This window comes from Eublepharis macularius, chromosome 2 (assembly GCF_028583425.1).
Source record: "Eublepharis macularius isolate TG4126 chromosome 2, MPM_Emac_v1.0, whole genome shotgun sequence".
Classification (NCBI taxonomy): Eukaryota; Metazoa; Chordata; class Lepidosauria; order Squamata; family Eublepharidae; genus Eublepharis; species Eublepharis macularius.
This window is the reverse complement of record NC_072791.1, coordinates 15,584,190-15,593,701: the sequence shown is the minus strand read 5'-3', so window position 1 is coordinate 15,593,701 and position 9,512 is coordinate 15,584,190. Positions and strand designations below refer to the sequence as shown.

At 43.9% G+C, this 9,512-nt stretch overlaps 1 protein-coding gene across 1 annotated transcript in view; it reads left to right on the top strand.

The window, feature by feature from the left end:
- The first annotated feature begins 713 nt into the window (after positions 1 to 713).
- Positions 714 to 9,512, top strand: part of ESR2 (estrogen receptor 2) — an 81,049-nt gene continuing 72,250 nt past the window's right edge. Inside the window, exon 1 of the mRNA XM_054970753.1 lies at positions 714 to 832. The gene's annotated coding sequence lies outside the window, so the exon portion shown is untranslated. The remainder of the gene's footprint in view (positions 833 to 9,512) is intronic.

Genomic DNA, 9,512 nt, shown 5'->3' with positions numbered 1-9,512 from the left:
AATAACAGTTTCTTTCTTTTTTTTTTTTAAGAGAAAGAAGACTAATCTCCCAGTGAGGATCTGATTATACTAGAAGAGTTGCCGCTCGCAGTTGCTACATATCTTTGGTGTGGCATGCGTGTGCAATGCACGCACTGACATTTGGGGTCCATGTGCATACGTTTTCACACATGTGCATTAAGATGCATCTACCCCCCTCCAAGACTGAACTTCTAGCAATCCAGAGCGTGGGCGCTAACGAAACTAGAAGAATCCGATTGCCTTTCTAGGCACTGTAACCAACATTTTAAAAGACCTCCTTCAGAAATCCCTGAAGGCTGAACGGGATTGGCACAAGGACTCAAAATTACAGACGCTTCATGGAAAGCAGGGACAGCTGATTTAATGGGAACTTTTGGCAGTGAGGTCTGTGTTGACAAACAACAGATCATTCTGTTGGGGTCTATCAAAATGTATCTGTTTGGCACAAGTGGGTTCTAGCTAGGACACTGCGCAAGGCAGTGACTAACCAGCTTCTGAATTTTGTCATGTCAGGAAGGAGGAGGAACTTCGGCGAGCTCTTTGCTTTCTCTGGGAAAGAAAACACAGAGTGTCTGCGTGTGTGATCTTCTGCTCTGAAGCTGGCAAGGTATCAGTTCATAAAGAGTGGCATTTGAGCTCGGCTGTTCTGTGGTGTGCAATAAGAGCCGGCTGTGGGTAGAGCTGCTGTTCGGGTGAGAGAAAAGGAAACAGAAAATCAAGGCACAGAAATTCTGAAGGGGAACCCTCGTTAACGGTTAATGCTGTCCAAAAAACTGCACAGCTCAGAGCAATCTGTCGTTAAAACATTCAGGTAAGCGTTTGTGTGAGACTGGGAGTGTTGTTGTTGTTTTTGAAAAAATGTGAGTATATGCAAGAGAGCAAAAAATAGCAAGAGAGCAGAAAATGATCTCCTTGAAATCCGGTCGCTCTTCAATCTGGAAGGAGCCGTAGACTTTGGAAAGGGCCTTTGCTAGACTCTCTTTTAGACATTTATTGCAAAATACCCTGAAACGCTGACAAAAGTTTGTGTCTTGGGCCATCTGTTAATTAGAGGAAAGTTTATGGCTGGGGAAGAACTCTTCAAAAACTCATGTAAATACTTTCATAGAAAGAAGAAACTGGAACACCAGTGCATTAAAATCAGGATAAATAAATAGATAAAGCATCCCTTGTGCCTGTGGAATTCCCTTTTGGTAAATACCTCAAAACCACTGTAATCATAGATGGGGCTTGAATTGGGGGACCCAACATGAACAGAGAGAAATTAAGCCGATGAAATTGGATTGAGATTTCATTCAGTCAAAGTTCTTGTATCAATGAGAGGGCTTATACATTTTGTAGATGTGGTTAATATATATATTGTATTCCCAATGGGAGGGAAGGTGACATGGCATAACCTGATCTTAATTAAATCATTCTTCATTACACCTATTGATTTTGTTAATCTTCCTAATTCTGCTTGCACTGATGTGGTTAATACATATTTACATATGTTAATACTTTTATGTAAGGAACACACACTGCTTATATATTGTATAATTTGGGGGAGGTTTCCCAGCTTTTAAAATCTTATTATCAAAGCAATATGATAATTTTTTGATAACTGGTGTCAAAGAGAAAGAAACACCTATTGTGCATGAGCCTCTGGTGAGTACAATTATAGGACTGTGTCATAAGAAGTAGCTCAGAGAGATATCTTGGTAGGGACAAGGACTATATGCTACTCGGTTGGGTACTGTCTGCTTATGTATACATGCGCCCTGTAGGGAGTTTCCACATTGCTAAACATGTCGTGTAAATTAGTTATGCTCTGTTTCAGATAGATTTCATCTCAATGCTTGGCTTTATGCTTGTTTTTCAAATTTCTGCTACCATATCCTGTTGTCTCTCTTTCACCGAACATCCTAACTGTTGATTATATTGTATTTTTACTTGCACTGTGTAATCTGTCTAGAAGAGCAGTGTACAAACCAACTGTTAATATTACTGTTATTCAGAACCCGCACAATGCCATATGTCAGGGGCAAGTAATATCTTCTGATATGCCTAGAAGGACCTTCCGTGCAACTAGAAGCGTGGTGCCTTAGAAGGTGTGTGACGATGTGTTAAATAGAGGGTTATGGCCTGAAGAGAGTGTGGGGGCTCTCAGTCCATCCTTTCCTGCGCTGATGAGAATTAGGGCTTATTACAGGAAGGACAGGAGCTGAGCAACAGAGCACACATTTTGTATGCAGCAGTCCAAGATTCAGCCACTGACATTTCTAGTTAAAAGAATCTCAAGCAGATGAGCTAACTCCTATTCGAGAATCACGGATAGCCACAGGAGGAAACGGTTTGACACTCTGTAAGAGCTCTTTGTGGGTTTAAAGAAATTGAGTCCTAGAACCTCAGAGTTTTTGTTTCTGATTCTGAAGCTGTTGCTTTGGCTTGAGGGCTTAACTAGGTAAAGCTCCTCCCTCCTTCCCACCCTCCACCCCACAAAACAATGCAAGATTTTTACTCATCTGTTGCTCAGAAAGCCATAATTCAATCCAATTCTTTGGATCGTTAGGCAAAGGATGGGAAAACATTGAAATCTAAACATTAAAAATATACATAAATAAGTATACATTATGGGAGGGAAGGTGACATGGTGTGACTTGGAAGAGCAGCTGTGAGGTAACTAGAAAAGATCCTTAAAGATAAAGATGTCTCTCTGGCGACCAAGATAATCCAAACTAGGGTATTCCCCATTACGATGTATGGATGTGAAAGCTGGACAGTGAAGAAGGTTGAAGAAAATGGATTCATTTGAAATGTGGTGCTGGAGGAGAGTTTTGTGGATGCCATGGACAACCATAAAGACAAATAAGTGGGTCCTAGAACAAATCCAGCCTGAATTCTCCCTAGAAGTTAAAATGACAAAACTAAGAGTGGAACTACAAGTGACAAAAGGCACAGATTGGACACTTGTCAGCTTCCCTCAAGTTTTGATGGGAAATGTAGGCAGCTTGGCGGAATGTTGGACAAGTGACAGTTGAAAAGTCCATTGGACAGCAGTCAGAGAGCCAAGCTGCAAGACTAGGATGCCTACATTTCCCATCAAAACTTGAGGCTAACAAAACTTGAAGCTAACAAGTGTCCAACCTGTGCCTTTTGTCACTTGTAGTTCCGCTCTTAGGCTATCAAACTTTGGTCACATCAGGAGAAGACAAGATTCTCTGGAAAAAATCAATAATGCTAGGAAAAGTGGAAGGCAGAAGGAAAAGAGGAAGGCCCAAAATGACATGGCTTGACTCAATAAAGGAAGCCATGTCCAGTTTGCAAGATCTGAGCAAGTCTGTTAATGCTAGGACATTTTGGAGGTCTTTCATTCATAGGGTCGCCATAGGTCAGAGGCAACTTGACAGCACATAACACCCACACATCAGATATTGGAAGCTAAGCAGGGTCAGTACTTGGATGGGCAACCACCAAGGAAGACTCTGCAGAGGAAGGCAATGGCAAACCACCTCTGCTTCTCACTGGGATCGCCATAAATTGATTGTGACTTGATGGCACATAAACCACACAAGTATACATTATATGTCCATGGTGCTGATTTAGAGATTACAGGGTAAAAAAAGTTTTAATAGCAGGGCTTTCTTGATCTATCACATCTTTCCCCCAACGACTTTAGTATAGGTTCCTTCCCTGGTTTTACCCTCATAACAACCCTGTGAGGTAAGTTAGGCTGAGAGGGAGTGACCAACCCAAGATAATCCGGTAAATTTAATGAGGATTTGAACTGAGGTAACCCCAATCCAACATGCTAACCAGTATACCATGGCGGATAGCATGACAAAAGACAGGGCTTTTTTTTCAGGGGGAACACGGTGGAATGGAGTTCCGGAACCTCTTGAAAATGGTCACATGGCTGAGCGGTGCGGAGGGCAATCTAATCTCTCCTCTGGCTGGAGATCAGGGGACGGGGCCACCAGCCATGTGACCATTTTCTCCGAGGGCAACCCACTGAGTTCCACCACCTCTTTCCCCAGAAAAAAAGCCCTGACAAAAGCTATGTTTCAGGCTTGAATTCATAGTTTCAGATATATGGAACAGATTCCACATCTTGTATTCCCACAGTCTTTTCTTTAAAAAAAACAAAAACCTTTCGCAGGTTATAACAATGCAAATAGTGGGGCAGAGATTTAGAACCCCGCCCCCCCTAAAGTTAGGACATGCCAGAGGATTCTAATAACTCTCTTTTGAATATATAGTAATGCAAGATCTAATTTCAGCTTCTGACATGCTGTTAGCATTTCACCCAGTTCTGAAACTGCTAATAGCCTTCCTGCCTCAAGAAAGAAGGAATTGGCCCAAACAGACATGCAGCACTGAGTGGGCACAAACATCAGTGGGTTTCTAGAATGTGTGATAAAATCCTAAATGGTTCTCCCCTGTGGATTTTAAAGATTTGTCTCCAGCAGAGGTGCGCACAAACCAAAATATGAACCAAAATTTATCACGAACCGGGCCAATTCGTGGTTCGTGAACTAGCGGTTCATCAGAGCCCATTTCTGATGAACCACCATGAACTTTAGGCCGGTTCATTTGGTTTGTTTTTCAGTTCGTCACTGCAGACACGATCAATAAGTTTTCTAGGCAATGGGGGGGATGGGCTTTCTGCAGCCCCGGAAGTGGCAATATTACGAACCAAATGAACCGGTTCGCAAACCAGGGCAAATTAGTGAAAATTCATGGTTCGTGGTTCGTGAAATGCAACGAACAACGAACCACATGGTTCTTTTTTCCCCTGGTTCGTACCCATCTCTAGTCCCTAGCATTGCCTTATGGGCTTTAAGTCACTTCCATGTAACGCCTCACCTTCTCCTTTCCTCCCAGAAAAATGATCTGATTCTAAACAATGGCTTCAAAACCCTCAAGCAAATATTTCCTTGCTGGTGTTTTTCTTTAGTTTTCAAATTGCTAAACGTGTGTGCAGCGTAGATAGTGCACTGATAGCCAAATGAGAGCAATCATTTTCTTTTGAGAATGAAACAACAATAATAACAAAGGTAACCGGTATGGCTGTGTATGCTTAGCTTTGAAGTGCAGTAGGGTGAATTGGTGGCCTCTGATGGCAGGTTTTAGGGGAACAGAAGAGTCTGGGAAGCCCAACTGGGCATGCATAACTTGCCTCATTGTTCTTAAAGATGCCTGGATAAGCAGGAGAGGAGGAATTTTAGTTCTTTTGGCTGCTGTGCAGGCCTGCTGAATGGTAGGGTTGCTAACCCCGGGTTGGAAAATTCCTAGAGATTTTGGGATAGAACCTGAGGAAAGTGGAGTTCAGAGAGGATGGAATGCAACACTCCAAAGCAGCCATTTTCTCCAGAGGAACTGATCTCTGTAGTCTGGGAATCAGTTGTAATGCTCTGAGATCTCTAGGCCCCACCTGGAGGTTGGCAAGCCTACTGACTGGGCAGGGAGGCATGGGGGGCAGAGGGAAGGAGGCATCTGGGAAGGCATGGCCTTATGACACTTAGGGCTGCCAGCCTGGGCCCCCCACCGCTACTCACCTGGCCGGCGGGGAAGAAAGGCCCTGGGAAATGGGCCTGAGAGGCAAAAAAAACCTCCCTAGCCAATTCGCAACAAGCACATTCCCCACGTGGCACAATGACATCATTTCCAGGACTGACATCATCACTAGGTTTGCCAGGTCCCTATACCCTCCTGGCAGGACGGGGAGGAAACTGACACTTACCAAGTGGCTTGTGCCTGGTTGCTCCGAGAGCTTGCATGATGTGACGTTGTCACACTGGCAACGAGAGTGCTTCTGGGTTTCACGCAACGCAAATTCAGCCAAAACTGGCTCCAGTGAACAACAGGAGCATGTCCACAGCCTGCGCAATGTGTCCCACCAGGATCATGTCCGGTGTGTGCTTTCCTGGGTTGTCTGCTAGTGGTGGGCAGTCTCCAGGGGGCTTGCCACCTCCTATTGATTGCCAGCGATTGGCAGGCAACAGGGCAAACCCCTGGGAGATTGTCCGCCTCTGGCAGGCAACTGGGAATCCTAGTCATTGCATCTGGCAGAGGGCATTCTCCCACCCTTCCCAGGCCCCTGTGAAGGGTGGGAGCATGCCCTCCGCCAAGCGCAATGACATCACTCCTGGAAGTGATGTCACCGCACCACACACCTGCGTGCAAGAAGTCACAAAAGGTGACTGCTGGGTCCCTCCTCTCCTGCTACATCCCTCTTGGTCACTGGGGACTTCTTAGAGCCATATCCCCCAGCCTGTTTCCACAGCACCTCTTGGTCTCTGGTGAAGCCCACTTACTACCTCTTCCTCTTCTGCCTGAATTGGCCCACCACTCCTCTAGAGGTCCCTGTTGTAGAAATGATGATGGCACTCCACAAAGACATTAGAGCTCTAATGCTTGGCTAAGACAGAATATCACCTCTTATGTTTCTTCCAATATTGCTTGCGGGGTCTTGAAGGTATCAAGCCCTGACTGGGTAGCTCAAGACTGAGACCCACTGCCACCTAAACTGCTTTTGAGCCCGTCTTCCCCTAGTTAGTAAGCACATGTTAAAAACTGCTTTACATGGATTTGTGCAAATGTGATATCTGACGGCTTTACAATGCACTTTTTAAAAACCAAATTCATGATTTGATTGGTGGTCATTCGTGGAGGCTGATTTACAACCACAGTTCAACCCCCCCCTTTTTTTTTTTACAATTTATGTGCATTTTGGCTGTTCTTGTGCTTTGACCTTGATCAGAACAACTCCTGCTGTCCTCAGGAGCTCTCCCAGGTCCTGATTCTGAACAGGTATCTGAAACGGAGTCTCAAACCCTGTTACTGAATCCTGCTGCCTACTACTGGCCACTCTCTGTTCCATCAGTCCCCCCAAAATGAACCTATCAGTGTCTTAAGTTCTCACCACGCAAGACATATAATCCTCTCATGATCTGTGAAATTACCCTAGTGAAATATGAAAGACTAAAAAAACAAACCAACCTACCCCTGGCACTTTATGTTGGGGGAAAGTTTGAATAGTCATAGAGTCAAAATAGAGTCAAAATAGTAAAAGAAAAGGGAATCCTGGATGTAATTATATACCATCCTATCTATAATTAAATTTGACTCATCTGTGAGTACCTATTATCAGATTCCCCTCGAAAATGAGCCTTCTGGGCCAGCTTCATTATCCAAATTGTTATGGAACTGTTGTTCCACCCACTCAGTCTGTTAAAATTGTAGGCATAATTTGTGTTGTCTTTAAGAAGATCAAATGGATTAAAACTACCAGAACTTCTCTTTGGGTAGGACCCAGCGTAAATTTCCCATCAGTGAAACCGAACTTTCCTGCCTCTCCCCTCTCACTGCAGCCCAATGACCTTCATGAACAACAGTAATCCACAATGAGAAGGGGGAATTGGTGGAAATTTCCAGTTCTGTCTGGATCCCACCGTTTGTGTCTATATGGACATTCAATGCCTATTGATGCCTTTGTATTGGCAAAGAACTGAGTCTTTCCAGCCCACCATTGAGTCATTTTCATATATCCATTGCACTGATATGTTTAACCTATAGAGATAAATGTAGCACGCATAGGTTCTCATGGGTTCTCCCATATAGGCCTAGAACTGCTTTGGCAAGCTGTGTGTCTTCAGAGCCAGTCTTCGGCCTCAACTCTCTCCCCTCTCCATTGCAATTGATAGGTTGCTGGCTACATTGGCCACTGCCATTGCAACCCACCTGAAACTTAAGTACTTCTCCTACTTCTGTTGGAGGTGACACTAAAGTTGGAGGAAGGCTTCAAACATTGCATGACCAAGAGGTAGGAAACAAGCCACTGACTCATGAAGCATCAATGCCTTCCTCTGCAAACCACGTCTTGTCTTACAGGATCCTACCATTGGCTTGTTTAGAATCAGGTTCAGCATCTCTCTGGAGATGTATTACTTCTGGTAAGCTATTCTTTGCACATCTGAACTGGTTGGCTCGATGTGTTCCGTCAACTAGACTGTAAAATGATGATTGTTTCTTTTTTATATATCTTTAAAACATTCTATAGTTACATGACAGCATCATTTTAATATTCGTCTAGTGTCAACATGCCTTAAAATCTGGCGCTCTCAGTGTCCCATTCCAATGGTCTTACTCTAGAAATGAATTCCCTTGAATAGAAGATCAGAGTAAATAAGTGGAGGACAAAATGATAAAAGTGTTTTTGAGTAAGAGAGACAGAGGTGGGGGGGACGTATCTGCGGCAGGAAACAATTTATCTCCTGAAGCTTAGAAACAGTATATCCAGGTTCGCATCCCTTTGTTGGCAAGGAATTACATCTCTGCTGCCAGATCTGAAGTCACGTAACCTTTGCAGGGTTCCCAGCTATCTTACATACATGGGGACAGTTATGTACTTCTCGGCTGAGGCTGTATATATTAAGCTGACGCTATTATCAATTTAAAGAAATCCCATGGGCCTTTCTGAAACAAACGGCTTACATTTCTTCTGAAACAGATCATGCCATCCACGTAAACTAATAGTGTCATGGGAGGAGGGGTTCCCTTCTGTTTACACAACTCTTGGATTTACAGTATGTAAATAATTCTTGCAGAATGGACTTAATGGGTTTCCCCCCGTTTCCTGTGGAAGGAAATTAAAACCAGACTTTGATCATCTCACATACCATAAAAACATGCTTGCAAAGGATTGCTCAGTGTTTTAGTTCTTGTGGCCCCTTCTTACATGCCCAGGGTAATGCCAATCGCCACCCTGGGGTCAGGAAGCAATTTTCCCCAGGCCTGTTCGGTTAGGGATCCTGACAGTGTTATACCATCTTCTGGGCATGGAGGAAGCGGCACTGAGTGTGTGTGTGGGAGGGGAAGGTAGTTGTGAATTTCCTGCATTGTGCAAGGGGTTGGACTAGATGACTCTGGAGGTCCCTTCCAACCCTATGATTCTATGATTCTGGAAAGAGGGCTTCACAGTGCTTTCAACACTTAGGAGGACCTTCCTCAAAAAACAAACCTCCCTCCAAAATGGACTGCTCCAATCTTCACAACAACAGGAAATGCTGGCAAGGTCAGCTGAGGGCAAAAAAGAAAAACAGGATTTAAAATGGTTGCTCCAGCAAGGCAATGGACATTTTATTACCATGATCATACTTCTCTGTTGGTAGAATGGGTCTGCTGGAAATCTTGGCAGTCAATTCAGCTTGTTTTCAGCAAGCTCCACATCTTTCTAGATCCTCTTCTTCGAGTTCTCTCTCTCTTTCTCTGTTCCTTCCCTCACTTTTCTTTGAATTGTGTTTCACTGTGGATACTACTGAACCAAGTTCAGGTTGTTGTAACCTGATTATGGGTCTCATAGCTGAAGACTAGAGATATATCGGGCCTGGACAGTTCACGAGAGAAGCAATCTTCCCTCCCAATCCAGCTAGTATCACTAGCTAGTCAGAGCAGGGTGGAACGATTTATTATTATTAATAATAATAATAATAACAACATTTGATTTATAT